The sequence below is a fragment of the Oncorhynchus tshawytscha genome, linkage group LG07 (genome assembly GCF_018296145.1).
Source record: "Oncorhynchus tshawytscha isolate Ot180627B linkage group LG07, Otsh_v2.0, whole genome shotgun sequence".
Lineage (NCBI taxonomy): Eukaryota > Metazoa > Chordata > Actinopteri > Salmoniformes > Salmonidae > Oncorhynchus > Oncorhynchus tshawytscha.
The window spans coordinates 62,533,799-62,551,309 of NC_056435.1; the positions used below are offsets into that span (position 1 = coordinate 62,533,799).

A 17,511-nucleotide genomic window follows, 5' to 3' on the forward strand; every position below is an offset into this window, starting at 1 on the left:
TTACTAAATTATATTCCAGCGATGGGAGGGATTTATTGTGCCCATATCCACTATAACAGATACAACGGAAGAAACTGGAGTTTCAATTTAATGTGAAATGTCTGACTGTTAAAACTCCTGAAACTATTGAGGTGAGTTCAGCATTTTAAAATGAGTTAATTAACCATGTGTGGGTTATAAGCGAACGTTCTGTAAATAATTGTAAATGTGACGAACCTGCGACTTCCTTCTAGATCAAACCAGGAATTACTTGATGTTGCATTTTTATTTATTTATGAAAACAAATAATCTAATTGTTTCCTGGTGAAAGGTATGCAAGGTAAAGCGGCCTATAAGATCCGTCCAAAACGTGTACGCACACATATTGGACCATATGTGTCTTTCATACTTTTCGCATTCTTAGCTCGGCTCTAACAATTTCTGTAAACTGTAAACACATTCAAATGAATAGAGGACGGGTACGGAGCCGCGTTGGTTGGGAATTTGAGCTGTGCGTCCATCGTGGACCGTGGTCAATAGATCCATATAGCAAGTTGGGGGCGATGAAACAACAGAAGCACATTAATTTTCAATGAATGAAGCGAAGTGCGCGGGAGGACCGTTGGACGATGCTAGAATGGCCAGAGAGGAAGAGAGAGGCCCAGCTCGGCAGAAAATCTGTCTCCCTCTAGCAGGTGGCGTTTTTTCGTTGTTTCGCCCACCAAGCAAGTAGTTTGGTCAACAAAAACATTTATGGCTTATTTGCTACACGAGGCTTATTTGATGGAATAGACGTTTTGTAAGAATGTACTGATATAAATAGGACACGTGACATCCCGGTCACTGAGAAAAAAAAACTTAATATCAGAGTTGTCTCAATATGGCTTTGCATATTCATGACATGAGGCTAGTAGCTTAGCATATCTTTCCATTGAATACTGGTGTTTGACGTCAACAACCTAATCTAATATTTAAAACATTAAAATAATGAGATGTATTCACCAATCCAAAGAAAGGATAGGTGGGAGCTAGACAGCCAGCAGTGGCGCTTTGTGGACAAAGACTCCCATTGTTTAGGGCGGAGAGAAATGTATCTTGTCAGTATATCCATAATCTTTGGAATGGGCGAGGGAGCTTGAACAGGGCTGGACCAAAGTTGGGAAAACTTTGTACTTGCTATTGACCAATCAACTCTCACTATAGTTTCCAACCCCTAGTGGATTGGCTGTTGATACTTAGCACTACCTAGCCTGGTTGCTAGCTTGCTATCAAGAAATCTTGACTATCTGAATTTACGTGTTAAAAGGATCTGGCTATCACAATCGGATGATGGTGTCTCAGCGTCTGTGGACTATGATTTAAGCGTAAACAATAGTCCACAGACTGTTTTGCTAAAGAAATCTCTGTTGGCCAACAGCCTATCGACCAAACAATCGACCAGTCGACTAAATGGGATCAGTCTTAGTTGACTCCATTGCTTCCAACAGTTGTGTCAAGTTGTCCTTTGGATTGTGGACCATTCTTGATACACACATCTTTTGTCTTGCCTATTCACCCTCGGAATGGCACACACATACACAATCGATGTCCCAATTGTCTCAAGGTTTAAACAATTCTTCTTTAACCTGTCTACTCCCATTCATCTACACTGATTGAATTGGATATAACAAGTGATATCACTAAGGGATCATAGCTTTCACCTGGACAGTCTGTTATGGAAAGAGCAGGTGTTCCAAATGTTTTGTACACTGTTTGTCTTTAAATAGGCCTACCTCCTTTCTGCATTGGACTCAGGCCTCATGTCTGGTGTGGAAAATTAACTCCTGAAAGTACAATGCTTAGATTCATAATGACATCTTAGATTTAAATCTTTACAAAACAGCGATAGTTTCTTTGCAAAGAAGACACACAGGTTTGGCATTGGAGAAATGCTGTACGATGAATATCTTTTAATAGAGTAGGTAGGTAAAATCTTTCCTCATCAATAGCGCTTCAAGCTTGGCACACCTGAGCACTCTGGAGCAGGTTTTCATCAAGGATCTCTGTACTTTGCTCTGTTTATCTTGGCCTCGATCCTGACTAGCCTTCCCCAGCATGATGCTGCCACCGCCATGCTTCACCGTAGGGATGGTGCCAGGTTTCCTCCAGACGTGACACTTTGCACTCAGGCCAAAGAGTTCAATCTTGGTTTCATCAGACCAGAGAATCTTGTTTCTCATGGTGTGAGAGTCTTTAGGTGCCTTTTGGCAAACTCCAAGCGGGCTGTCATATGCTTTTTAGGAGGAGAGGCTTCCGTCAGGCCACTACCATTAAAGGCCTGATTGGTGGAGTGTTGCAGAGATGGTTGTCCTTATGGAAGGTTCTCCCATCTCCACAGAGGAACTCTAGAGCTCTGTCAGAGTGACCATCAGGTTCTTGGTCACCTCCCCGATCAATGCCATTCTCCCCTGATTGCTCAGTTTGGCAGGGTGGCCAGCTCTAGGAAGAGCCTTGGTGGTTCAAACTTCTCCCATTTAAGAATGATGGAGGCCACTTGTGTTCTTGGGGACCTTCAATGCTGCATACATTTTTTAGTATCCTTCCCCAGATCTGTGCCTCGACACAATCCTGTCTCGGAGAACTATGGAGAATTCCTTCAACCTCATGGCTTGGCTTTTGCTCTGACATGCACTGTCAACTGTGGGACCTTGTATAGACAGGTGTGTGCCTTTTACAAATCATTTCCAATCAATTGAATTCACCACAGGTGGACTCCAATCAAGTTGTAGAAACATCTCAAGGATGATCAATGCAGACAGGATGCATCTGAGCTCAATTTCGAGTCTCACACGGAACCCAAACCGGCTGCGCACGTGCGCCATCGTGCATAAATCTATATTTTTTGTCCCCCCACACCAAATGTGATCACGACAAGCAGGTTAAAAATATCAAAACAAACTCTCAACCAATTATATTAATTTGGGGACAGGTCGAAAACCATTAAACATTTATGGCAATTTAGCTAGTTAGCTTGCACTTGATAGCTAATTTGTCCTATTTAGCTAGCTTGCTGTTGCTAGATAATTTGTCCTGGGATATAAACATTGAGTTGTTATTTTACCTGAAATGCACAAGGTCCTCTACTCCGCCAATTAATCCACACATAAAACGGTCAACCGAATCGTTTCTAGTCATCTCTATTCCTTCCAGGCTTTTTCTTCTCTTGACTTTATATTGCGATTGGCAACTTTCATAAATTAGATGCATTACCGCCACTGACTTCGTTCGTCTTTCAGTCACCCACGTGGGTATAACCAATGAGGAGATGGCACATTGGTACCTGCTTCTATAAACCAATGAGGAGATGGGAGAGGCAGGACTTGCAGCGTGATCTGCGTCAGAAATAGAACTGATTTATATTTTAGCCCTTGTTAACGCAGACGCTTGTTGGAGCGCGCAATAATTGATTAACATAGATTTCTAAATTTATTTTGCAATACGTACGCGACCGGTGTGGTCAGCCTGTCATACATAGCAAAGGGTCTGAATACTTATGTAAATAAGGTATCTGATTTTATTTGAATAAATTTGCTTTAAAGTTTCTAAAAAACTGTTTTTGCTTTTTCATTATGGGGTATTGTGTGTAGATTTCTGAGGGGAAAAAATAATTTAATCAATTTTAGAATAAGGCTGTAATGTAACAAAATGTGAAAAAAGTCAAGGGGTCTGAATACTTTTCGAATGCACTGTAGCTCCCCAATACCGTCTGATGAATATATTTAATTTAATACATGAATGGTGACCACAGCCCTTCAAAATACCTCTGAATTGTGTTCTAATGCGATTTTTCCCACCCTGCTCCATGTATTCACTTTATTTCAAATTTGGCTCCCAGTGCAGCTAGTTCCGGGGGTATTTTGACACTTCTGACAGTTCCTTCTCTGCATGTTCCGAGACGCGTACACGTTTGCTACCCTGATAGACTGTCTCTCAGACACAGCATGTTGGTGGCACCTTCATTGGGCAGTGCAGGCTCGTGGTAATGACAGGAGTGAAATTAGTGGAATGGTATCAAATACATCAAACACATGTTTTCCAGGTGTTTGATGCCATTCCATTTGCTCAGTTCCGGCCATTATTATGAGCCGTTCTCCCCCCCAACAGCCTCCTGTACTATCAGAGTACCAAACTGTACACATAAGCACAGCAGAGTTATAGAATATTGGACCGTTGGTTTCATACTTTTCTAATTCTCAGCGCAGCTCCAGCAATTTCTCCAACTGTCAACACATTCAAATGAATAGAGGACAGGAACCAAGAGACACGTTGCTTGGGTATTGTGGGGAGGTGCGCATTCAGGCTGTGCGACTCCCGTGGATGGTGGGGGCCGGAATATCGCTTCCTCATTAACGCTTAAGATTGAACAGTCAAAGACAAAGGTTTCAGTCAAAGACAAAGGTTTCCATATTTTACTGTTACTGGAAGCACATTGCTGGACTTTTGGGACTTGAAGTGAAATGTGATGGGAAAGTATACACTGTCTTTTTTCTTTAAAGAGCGACTGAATGCACAGATGTGTTAAGAAAAATGAGATTTCAGTCTTGGGGGTGTGGTTCATGTGTCAGTTACTGATGTTTGTCTCCCATGAGACACCCTAGGAACAAAGCCAGTATTTATTACTTCCTCAAAATAGTAGTGCTGAGCGATTGTGTTTTGAGGTCATTTCGGTACGATTATAAAACATGTATAATGGTTTTCGATTTCAATTTTGATAATTTTTTAAAACATTAAATGCATTATGAAATAGAGCTTTTTGATGGAAATTACAAGGCCCAAAAGAGTTAGCATTCAACTGCCAAAACATTGTAAATATTCCATTGTCTCTGTCAAGTCCACATTGGGTAGACTTCAGTAGGGAAATAGGAAATTAATATGAAATAATACAATATTTAAAGTGTGTATGTTATTTAGTTTTTATTTGATGACTTTATTATTTTTCATTTCATAAAGTCTTCATCTGATCTCTGCTCAGGCAGTAGCAGTCTGCCAGCCAGACCTAACGTTATCTATGTGCTCTCCATACTGTATTGTATGTCTTTAGTTATCCTATTTAGCTACCTTGCCTAAGTAGCCTATGCCAAAGAGCTGTCTGACAAAATCATTTTACTACTTCTTCAAAGGCATACTTTCACAAACTGTCTCTGTCCCTCTTGTCATTGTGTAGATTCCTCTCTCATGCGGTCTATATGGTCTGTGTGTATCTAAACTAATGACACGTTTACATCTTAAAGTATTTCATTATGCCTTCCTCAGTCTTGCCCCGCTACTGAACAAACAAGTTTAGTGTTTGTGCAAAATGGAGGAGAGACTTTAAAAAAAAAATTCAAGACAGGATACATATATTATTTCAGGTGATAAAAGATTAAACATGTTTTGTTTAACTACTTTATCCACAACTTGTTTCTCTAAATTTATAGCAAGTCAAGCAAACTTGCACTGCAGAACAACTAGCTAACTAAAAGCTAGGCTAGGTTGAAGATACCATTGTAGCTAGCGAAAATACCGATAATACCTAATAATTATCATCAAAAAGCAAATGTCATTACAATCACAATAAACTTAGATGCACTATGCAGAAATAGCTCTGCCATTACTAAAATTTCAGTTTATGTGACAAAACAAGCAAGAATAGTGTAGAGCAGTGGTTGTCAACCTTTTCTGAGTCAAGATCACTTTCTGAGTCAAAAATCTGAGTCAAGATCTACCGCTCAGGTAAAAAAAAATATTTAAAAAAGACTTAAAAAAACATAAGCCTATTCAACTTTGACCAATTCAAAACAGTTCTGTAGCAATACGATTTGCGCAGTAGGCTATAGGCCCAATACATTAACACTGCACATTGGCTATGCTTGAATTGCCCTGCCAATGTTTTTCTTCTCAGACCATTTTGAGAAAAAAATTAATTTGCTGTGTCTCTCTAGTCATGGTTTTAAAAGTTTTGAAATCTCACAGTATCAACTTTTTACAGTCTTCTTATACTTCTTTTTACCGTCTATGTCTCAACGAAACTTTGCAGGCACAGTGATCTGAGCTATCTGATGGGCCAGTTTATAGGTGCAGTTGATTTGCTCTCTGGGCCTGCCAGATAAGTGGAGTTCTACCTACAGACACATGAAATTGGTCAAAATGGGAACATTTTGCCTTCCTGTTGATAAGGCTGCTGAAGGAAGTGCATCTATCGCCAACAGCGCAAAACAAATAAAAAATTGGAACGCAAGGCATTATCATATTTTTTTTTTTTACAGAAATGTTTGGTAATCGACTCGGTTGGTGACCACTGGTGTAGAGAATCATTGTACCACCTTAACCACTGTGAAATATATTTTCCATAACCCAAAATATTGTAGATTCATCTGTCTGGAGCTGGTGTACAAAACCTAAAGTTCAAGACAAACAGGAAGCATAGAAATGTCGCACATAGAACAGTTCTACAGCTTCTTAGACATGCTTTCAATGAGAATGACAGATCTATAACACAAATTTCTATGGTCATTTGGTTGGGTCGCCCAAAAAGTTAAGTATTGCAGCTTTAAACGGGAGGCAACAGTCATATAATATAATTGGCTTAACAGCCAATGTGTATTATTTAACATTATCTATTAAAATAGTACGTACTTTATAGGAATCGTAGTTGTTTACAAGTTGCCAGCTATCTTATAAAGCTATCACATATGTGACTGACCGCCTTGATTCGGTCTTAGGAAGCAACATTTGAAATTGTGTTTTACATTGGATAAAAGCAGAGACACAGAGCTACTACATTTGCATTTGGGAAACAATGGGAAAGTAATTCTGCTTTGAAAGTTTATCAACTTGTATCTTCACTTTTGAGAAAATGGCTTTTCTTTGTCTAGACCCATTCAGCATCGCTTTAAGGGTTGATCCGAGTGTTCTGTCCTAACTAGTGGTTAGAGCGTTGGGCCAGTAACCGAAAGGTTGCTGGATTGAATCCCTGAGCTGACAAGGTAAAAATCCATCATTCTGCCCCTGAGCAAGGCAGCTAACCCAAGAAAGACGTGGATGTTGTTTATGGCAGCCCCCTACACCTCTCTGATTCAGAAGGGTTGGGTTAAATGTGGAAGACACATTTTATTTGAATGCATTCAGTTGTACAACTGACTAGGTATCCCCCTTTCCCTAACAACAACAATCAAGCTAACTGGCTAACGTGAGAGAACTGTTCATTCGCCCTAGCAGAGTTGGTTAGGCTGATTTTATGTGCTGCTGGCATAAATGTACACTTTTTTGCCAACGTTTACTGACACCGGCCATTCAACGGGTGTTGAGTGTTCGTAAATTCGTCAGTTATCCTGCGCTCTGGCACACTCAGACTAGAGTGCTCTGAAATTGGAGTAGATATCCAGAGCGAATTTACCAGCTAAGTCTATCAACAGTTGTCGCAGTGACCATTGAAATGGTTACTTGCATAGTGGAGTATTTTGTTAAGACATCTAGCTAGCTAGGTAGGTAAACAATGAACCATTATCCCAACTCATGACGTTGCTACCCTGCATGAATCTGCAGGTAGCTAACCAACCAGGTTCAATATTAGCTAGCTAACATTAGGCTATAACTAGCAAAGCAAATGGCTAGTGAGCCAGCCAGCTAACGTTAGCTAACTAGCTAACAGTACACTTTAACCTGAAATGAAAAATTTGAAAAAAGTGTAAGATCCAAAAATGTAGCTAGCTAGACTATCTTACCTGTCCGTATACATCATAGATGGATGCCTCTCCCTGTCACAGATGCCATGGTTGCCCTTAGTTTGAAGATGTAATCCTGACACAGGTGTTTTCTCCATCTCCTTAGCTATCATACTCTAATTCCACTGATTTCAAAAACTCTGTCTTCCAGAAAGTGGAGAGCAACACTTATGCAGTTGTACTACGCGATACATTAAAAGAAAAGCCGCGTTAGAGAGGATTACCTACACATACAGACCAGCTCAAATAGACAGAAACGTTGCTATATGGCAGACCAATCCGAACTCATCTCTCGGCATATCCAGTACACTTATTATCTCAGCCAATCATGGATAGGGGGAAGGTTGTCGGCTTTTTCTGTGGCTAAACCACCTAGGTTCGTAATTTAACAATTGTATTCATATTTACAGATGGCATACAAGTCTGTTATTAAGGCACATGAAAGCTCACATTCTGCCCCCCAAAATGTTCATGTTCAAATGTCTCTCCTGTGAAGTAGTGGCCCGCGACATATGCCTAGTTTTCTGAAACGAGTCATATATTCGCAACAATGCCTCCCTCACTCATGGTGCCAAACATACCTCGTAAAACTGACTATCCTACTGATCCTTGACCTCAGCGTTGTCATTTACAAAATAGCCTCCAACACTCTACTCAGCAAATTGGATGCAGTCTATCACAGTGCCATCCGTTTTGTCACCAAAGCCCCATATACTACCCACCACTGCAACCTGTATGCTCTTGTTGGCTGGTCCTCGCTTCATATTTGTCACCAAACCCACTGGCTCCAGGTCATCTATAAGTCTTTGCTAGGTAAAGCCCCACGTTATCTCAGCTCACTGGTCACCGTAGCAAGCGCTCCAGCAGGTGTATTTCACTGGTCATCCCCAAAGCCAAGTCCTCTTTTGGCCGCCTTTCCTTCCAGTTCTCTGCTGCCAATGACTAGAATGAATTGCAAAAATAACTGAAGCTGGAGTCTTATATCTCCTTTAAGCATCAGCTGTCAGAGCAGCTTACCGATCATTGCACCTGTACACAGTCCATCTGTAAATAGCCCACCCAACTACCTCATCCCCATGTCATTATTTTTTTTGCTTCTTTGCACTCCAGTATTTGTACTTGCACATTCATCTTCTCCACATCTATCACTCCAGTGTTTAATTGCTAAATTGTAATTATTTCGCCACTATGGCCTATTTATTGCCTTAAATCCCTAATCTTACTACATTTGCACACACTATATAGATTTTTCTATTGTGTTATTAACTGTACGTTTGTTTATCGCATGTGTAACTCTTTGCTTTATCTTGGCCAGGTCGCAATTGTAAATGAGAACTTGTTTTCAACTGGCCTACCTGGTTAAATAAAGGTGAAATAAAAAAATATACATATATTTTCATATTTTTCTGTGGTTTAGTAACTTCTTGTTCATCGACGAACTCCGGCTGGACTGAAGACAATGTAGAGTTAGAAAAATGTCAAAGTATGCGGTGTCCTTCAACCGCAAATTGCGTTTCCACTCTATTGTGGATGTCCCCATTGAAATGCATGACATCCAGCGCAACGTAACAGAGTGCTTATGGGTAATATGAACAAGGCTTAACATAGCAGGCTTAAAAGTGTATTCGTCCAGAGATCTGCATATAATGACGAGATGCTCATGTCTCTGCCCTTACAATGGGGTCGTTGTCCCAAAGGCGGGAAGGCAGGCGACAAGATTAGGTCCAAAAAAAAAACAATAGAAATGCATTAGGATTATTTTTGGTGATAGTGAAACCTCTCTCTTCACCTCTTGCTCTATGATTAATCTCCGGACTTTACAGTGAAATGCTTGCTTACAAACCTTTCCCAATGATGCAGAGTTAAAATAGTAACTAACATGAGGAATAAAATAAAATACACAAGAATGGAGCTATATACAGGAAGTACCAGTATCAGATCAATGTGCATTGGTACTAGGTACTAGGTACTTGAGGTAGATATGTACATAAAGCCAGGGTAAAAGGACTAGGCATCCAGATAGATAATAATAAGAGTAAAATATAGAACAGAGTACCAGCAGCAAACGATGAGTGTAAAAGTGTGTGCGTGTCTGTGTGTGTGTGTATGTATAGTATGTTTGTGATGTGTCGGTATGCGTGTGTGTGCGTATGTAGTATTTGAATGTTGGAGAGATTTCTGTGGAAGTGACATCGGAGTGTGTGTGAGTTAGTGTGTATATAAAGTCTAGTGAGTGTGCATAGGGTCAGTGCAAAATAGAATCAGTGCAGATAGTGTGGTTACTATTAATTAGCTATTTAGCATTTGTTTCAGAGCCTGTTGGTCCGAGAGCCGATGCTCCGGTACCGTTTGCCGGATGGTAGCAGGGTGTACAGTCTATGGCTTGGGTGGCTGGAGTCTTTGGCAATTTTTTGTGTCTTCTTCTGACACCACCTTATATAGAGGTCCTGAATGGCAGGAAGCTCAGCCCCAGTGATGTACTGGGCTGTCCGCCAACCGTGTTGAGGGTCAGCGCGGAGGAGGTCTTGTTGCCTTCCCTCACCTCCTGGGGCCGACCCGTCAGGAAGTCCAGGATCCAGTTGCTGAGGGACGAGTTCAGTCCCAGGGTGCGTATCTTGAGGATGAGCTTGGAGTGGACTATAGTGTTGAATGCTGAGATGTAGTCTATGAACAGCATTCTCACATAGTTATTTCTATTCCTCAGGTGGAAGAGGACAGTGTGAAGTGCAATTGATATTGCGTCATCTGTGGATCTGTTGGGGTGGTATGAGAATTAGAGTGGGTCTAGGAAGATGGTGATGTGTGTCATGACCAGCCTTTCAAAGCACTTCATCATTACAGATGTGAGTGCTACAGGGCAATAGTCATTTAGGCAGGGTACTTTGGAGCTCTTGCGAACAGGGACAATGGTGGTCAGCTTGAAACGTGTTGGGATTACAGACTGGGACAATGAGAGATTGAAAATGTCTGTGAAGACATCTGCCAACTGGTCTGCACATGCTTTGAGAACGCGCCCTGGTATTCCGTCTGTTAACCGGTTTAAATGTTTGGCGACGGAGAGCGAGATCACACAGTCATACGATGAGCTTCGTAGCTGGTGAAATAGGATTCCACCTTCCTCCTATATTGTCATTTTGCATGTTTGTTGTCTCGTCAAAGGTCGTAGTGGGATTTCTTGTATACGTTCATGTCTGTGTGTTGTTCATCGTAAGTGGTAGTTACAGCTTTTAGCCCAACACTGACGTTGCCTGTAATCCATGGATTTGGTTGGGATATGTTCTTATAGTCACTGTGGGGATGACATTGTCTATGCACCTATTGATGAAGCCTGTGACTGTTGTGGTAAACTCCTCAATGTTATCGGATGAATCCCAGGACATATCCCAGGCTTGTACAAGTAAAACATTCTTGTAGACTTGTTTCTAATTCGTCTTACCACTTCCATATTGAGAGGATCACTTGTACTTCCTGTTTGAGCTTTTGTTTGTAAACAGGAAGCAGGAGAATTAAGTCATGGTCAGATTAACTGAAGAGAGGATGAGGAAACACCATTATGACAAAGCAAAAACAGGTTTCTATACATTTTTTCACATTTTTCATTTTTTAAAACTGAAATATCACATTTACATAAGTATTCAGACCCTTTACTCAGTACTTTGTTGAATCACCTTTGGCAGCGATTACAGCCTCGAGTCTTTTTGGGTATGACACTACAAGCATGGCACACCTGTATTTGGGGAATTTCTCCCATTCATCTCTGCAGATCCTCTCAAGCTCTGTCAGGTTCGATGGTGAGCGTTGCTGCACAGCTATTTTCAGGTCTCCAGAGATGTTAGATTGGGTTCAAGTCCGGGTTCTGGCTGGGCCACTCAAGGACATTCAGAGACTCGTCCCGAAGCCACTCCTGCGTTGTCTTGGTTATGTGCTCTGGAGCAGGTTTTCATCAAGGACCTCTCTGTACTTTTCTTTGTTCATCTTTGCCTCAATCCTAGTCTCCCAGTCCCTGCCACTGAAAAACATCCCCAAAGCATGATGCTGCCGCAACCATGCTCACCTTAGGGAGGGTGCCAGGTTTCCTCCAGACTTGAAACTTGGCAATCAGGCCAAAGAGTTCAATCTTGGTTTCATCAGATTAGAGAATCTTGTTTCTCATGGTGTGAGAGTCTTTAGGTGCCTTTTGGCAAACTCCAAGCCGGCTTTCGTGCGCCTTTTACTGAGGAGTGGCTTCTGTCTGGCCACTTGACCATAAAGGTGTGATTAGTGGAGTGCTGCAGAGATGGTTGTCCTTCTGGAAGGTTCTCCCATCTCCACAGAGGAACTCTAGAGCTCTGTCAGAGTGACCATCAGATTCTTGGTCACCTCCCTGACCAAGGCCCTTCTCACCCGATTGCTCAGTTTGGCCGGGCGGCCAGCTCTAGGAAGAGTTTTAGTGGTTCAAACTTCTCCCATTTAAGAATGATGGAGGCCTCTGTCTTCTTGGGGACCTTCAATGCTGCAGACATTTTTTTGGTACCCTTCCCCAGATCTGTGCCTCAACACAATCCTGTCTCTGAGCTCTACGGACAATTCCTTCAACCTCATGACTTGGTTTTTGCTCTGACATGCACTGTCAATTGTGGGACCTTATATAGACAGGTGTGCCTTTCCAAATCATGTCCAATCAATTGAATTTACCACAGATGGACTCTAATCAAATTGTAGAAACATCTCAAGGATGATCAATGCAAACAGGATGCACCTGAGCTCATTTTCGAGTCTCATAGCAAATTTTACATACCGAGTATGTCCACATCACCGTCAGACCATTTTATTGGTAATGTAAAAGTTGTATTTTTTTGTGATCCAATTAAGTAATAAAGGCCCGATTGGGAGTGGTATATGGCCAATTTACCATGGCTAAGGGCTGTTCGAATGCACTGTGCCTGGATACAGCCCGTAGCTGTGGTATATTGGCCATATGCCACAACCCCCCGAGGTGCCTTATTGCTATTATAAATTGGTTACTAATGTAATTAGAGCAGTCAAATGAAATGTTTTGGTATGCGGTCTGATATACCATGGCTGTCAGCCAATCAAGCACGGCTTGAATCACCCAGTTTTATAATACATAATATAGTACACTTGTAATCCAGAGAGGTTAGAAAAAGTATCTAGATCCTCTGTAAGGCTTGTGGAGGGATCCAAATTGTGGATTTATAAAAAAAAAACATGAATCATCAAAAACAAATGACACCTTTGTTTTTAAGCCATTGATTTCGAATCCCTTAATATTATTGTTGGATCTGATTTTAGTAGCTAACATTTCAATGTCCATAATAAATACAGCTGAAGTTGGAAGTTTACATACACCTTAGCTAAATACATTTAAACTCAGTTTTTCACAATTTCTACCATTTAATCCTGGTTAAAATTCCCTGTTTTATGTCAGTTAGGATCACCACTTTATTTTAAGAATGTGAAATGTCAGAATAATAGTAGAGAGAATGATTTATGTTCAGCTTTTCCCCCCCATCACATTCCCAGTAGGTCAGAAGTTTACAAACACTCAATTAGTATTTGGTAGCATTGCCTTTAAATTGTTTAACTTCCTATGGCTTGGGGGCAGTATTTTCGACATCTGAATGAGAAGCGTGCCCAAAGTAAACTGCCTGTTACTCGGGCCCAGAAGCTAAGATATGCATATAATTGGTAGATTTGGATAGAAAACACTCTAAAGTTTCCAAAACTGTTAAAATAATGTCTGTGAATATAACCGAACTGATATGGCAGGTGAGGAAAATCCATCCAGGAAGTGGGATTTTTTTTTATGTGGGAAGTTTTCAATTGAATGCCTATAGAGTGAGTATCTAATGGGTTAGGCCCCAGATTGCAGTTCCTATGGCTTCCACTAGATGTCAACAGTCTTTAGACATTGTTTCAGGCTTGTTTTCTGAAAAATGAAGAAGAATGTGACCTTTCTGTCAGTGGACTGGAGAATCATGCAGTGCTGGGTTGCACGCGTGACCAAGTGCGAGCCCTTCGTTATTTTTCCTTTCTATTGAATACGCTATTGTCTGGTTGAAACATTATCGATTAATTAGACAACTGACAACCTACGGATTAATTATAAACATCGTTTGACATGTTTCGATGAACTTTACCAGTACTAGTAGGATGTATTCGTCTGCATGTTAACCGCCTTTGAGACAGCTGCGGTCATCCCCCTCTTCAAAGGGGGGGGACACTCTTGACCCAAACTGCTACAGACCTAAATATACAGTGCCTTGCGAAAGTATTCGGCCCCCTTGAACTTTGCGACCTTTTGCCACATTTCAGGCTTCAAACATAAAGATATAAAACTGTATTTTTTTGTGAAGAATCAACAACAAGTGGGACACAATCATGAAGTGGAACGACATTTATTGGATATTTCAAACTTTTTTAACAAATCAAAAACTGAAAAATTGGGCGTGCAAAATTATTCAGCCCCCTTAAGTTAATACTTTGTAGCGCCACCTTTTGCTGCGATTACAGCTGTAAGTCGCTTGGGGTATGTCTCTATCAGTTTTGCACATCGAGAGACTGAAATTTTTTCCCATTCCTCCTTGCAAAACAGCTCGAGCTCAGTGAGGTTGGATGGAGAGCATTTGTGAACAGCAGTTTTCAGTTCTTTCCACAGATTCTCGATTGGATTCAGGTTGGATTCATTCTAACACATGGATATGTTTATTTTTGAACCATTCCATTGTAGATTTTGCTTTATGTTTTGGATCATTGTCTTGTTGGAAGACAAATCTCCGTCCCAGTCTCAGGTCTTTTGCAGACTCCATCAGGTTTTCTTCCAGAATGGTCCTGTATTTGGCTCCATCCATCTTCCCATCAATTTTAACCATCTTCCCTGTCCCTGCTGAAGAAAAGCAGGCCCAAACCATGATGCTGCCACCACCATGTTTGACAGTGGGGATGGTGTGTTCAGGGTGATGAGCTGTGTTGCTTTTACGCCAAACATAACGTTTTGCATTGTTGCCAAAAAGTTCAATTTTGGTTTCATCTGACCAGAGCACCTTCTTCCACATGTTTGGTGTGTCTCCCTGGTGGCTTGTGGCAAACTTTAAATGACACTTTTTATGGATATCTTTAAGAAATAGCTTTCTTCTTGCCACTCTTCTATAAAGGCCAGATTTGTGCAATATACGACTGATTGTTGTCCTATGGACAGAGTCTCCCACCTCAGCTGTAGATCTCTGCAGTTCATCCAGAGTGATCATGGGCCTCTTGGCTGCATCTCTGATCAGTCTTCTCCTTGTATGAGCTGAAAGTTTAGAGGGACGGCCAGGTCTTGGTAGATTTGCAGTGGTCTGATACTCCTTCCATTTCAATATTATCGCTTGCACAGTGCTCCTTTGGATGTTTAAAGCTTGGGAAATCTTTTTGTATCCAAATCCGGCTTTAAACTTCTTCACAACAGTATCTCGGACCTGCCTGGTGTGTTCCTTGTTCTTCATGATGCTCTCTGCGCTTTTAACGGACCACTGAGACTATCACAGTGCAGGTGCATTTATACGGAGACTTGATTACACACAGGTGGATTGTATTTATCATCATTAGTCATTTAGGTCAACATTGGATCATTCAGAGATCCTCACTGAACTTCTGGAGAGAGTTTGCTGCACTGTAAGTAAAGGGGCTGAATAATTTTGCACTCCCAATTTTTCAGTTTTGTTAAAAAAGTTTGAAATATCCAATAAATGTCGTTCCACTTCATGATTGTGTCCCACTTGGTGTTGATTCTTCACAAAAAAATACAGTTTTATATCTTTATGTTTGAAGCCTGAAATGTGGCAAAAGGTCGCAAAGTTCAAGGGGGCCGAATACTTTCGCAAGGCACTGTATCCTACCCTGCCTTTCTAAGGTCTTCGAAAGCCAAGTCAACAAACAGACTACCGACCATTTTGAATCCCACCATACCTTTTCCGCTATGCAATCTGGTTTCAGAGCTGATCATGGGTGCACCTCAGCCACGCTCAAGGTCCGAAGTTAATACTTACTCACAAGGATTCCTGTATCATTGCTAAGAATAATGAAAATGACTGCAGTTTCTACTGGTCATTGTTTTCAGGCTGGTTATATTGGTGCTAGCTAGATACCAAGCCAAAGCTAGCTAGCTACCCCAGAAGTTGTGGTCGAACAAATAATGCTTTATTACCAACGCGGTATTGTAAACACATCGTTCGTGGCCGGTGTTTGCTTGTTTGCAGACATTTTTGTACAGTTTTGACGGTACTACTGATAGTAGTGGTGGCGCTTGGCTTGCACCTGCAAATTCAGAACTCAACATTCTACACTAGAACTGTGTTATTTAACGCGTCAAATAGTGTTATTGTCGAATAGTGTTATTTAACGTGTATCTTTTTTGACACGCAAAGACCCAAATGGCATTCTATAGTATGTCGTGAAGCTAATAACAGTGACGCTATTACTGTGTAACTCCGGTAGGGCAACATCTGAAAAATAGCGCACTTGGTAGTGTGTACCGGTGCTCGACCAGTCGCAAAAGTCAACATCACCCACGACAGAGAACAGTTGATTGTCAAGGGCAATGAATTCCATTATCTTGGCATTAATTAATTTTGCCTTTGAGTTGTCTCGCTGAAATGTTCTTACTCTTTCAAGTGACTGCTTGACTTGTTGACTGCTCGATCCACACAGCAGACATTGTGGGCTAGGTTAGGAATGCTGTGCTGCACCTGTAGCGCAACATTTTACGTGGCGTTATTATGTCATGTACCTACGTTATATAGGTATGCATGTCAGCTTTGACATCGGTTTTGCACATCGGCGTTTATCTTCACATTGGGCCGATACCAATGTTGGCATTTTTAGCTAATATCGGCCGTTTCCGATATGTTCACCGATATATCGTGCATCCCTAGATGGAAGTTAAATATGTAGCTAGATGTAGAAGGCTAATGTTAACTAGCTAACATTATTGGCAATAAATGGAATTTAGGCTAGTGAGCAAGAATTTAAAAAAGATAACCTAGGACATCAAAAACTAAAAGAATGACATTTGCGTTTCTCTACAAGTAGGGTGAGTCAACATGTTTCTTCTACTTGCACGAATGCACACACAAATCAGAACCATTGACAGCCACATCATATTTAGCTTACAGTGGGGCGGCAGGGTAGCCTAGTGGTTTGAGCGTTGGACTAGTAACCGGAAGGTTGTGAGTTCAAACCCCTGAGCTGACAAGGTACAAATCTGTCGTTCTGCCCGTGAACAGGCAGTTTAACCCACTGTTCCCAGGCCGTCATTGAAAATAAGAATGTGTAACTGACTTGCCTGGTTAAATAAAGGTACTATTTTTGGTATCTTTCAGTTGTCACTGTATTCGACTAAGCATAGGTGATTTAACAATGTTGAAATGGTGCTGGAATAGTGGAGGCAGCTCCTGTTTTCTTTGTGACTTGTGGTATCTCTCCGTGGTTCTAAATGAATTTAGTAGTCCGAAAATGTCGGAAACATTAACTTGCTTGACCATGCTGTAGGTCATGTAACTGTTTGTTACATGCTAAGTATGCTTTGTGGACTTCACAGGACAGATGTTGCTCTCTGGTTTTGTGATGAAACAAAGGTGTGGTTGAATGAATTCTGCCACTGTGTTTTCTCATTGTCTCGGTCCTAGGTCTATATATCACGGTCGCAAGGCATATGAACTATAGAACAAACAATGCAATTATCACAACACATACGTTGTAATATGGTATTTTTTTCTGGCTTGGCTTCCCCAGCTATTTTACCCATGCACCG

General features: G+C 41.2%; 1 protein-coding gene across 2 annotated transcripts in view; it reads left to right on the forward strand.

Annotated features, from left to right (window-relative positions):
• LOC112255010 (helicase with zinc finger domain 2) overlaps positions 1–17,511 on the forward strand; it is a 41,554-nt gene continuing 24,043 nt past the window's right edge. Inside the window, exon 1 of one of the 2 annotated variants that reach the window (XR_006083803.1) lies at positions 1–131. The gene's annotated coding sequence lies outside the window, so the exon portion shown is untranslated. The remainder of the gene's footprint in view (positions 132–17,511) is intronic. The other variant, XM_024428034.2, reaches the window with a different exon arrangement.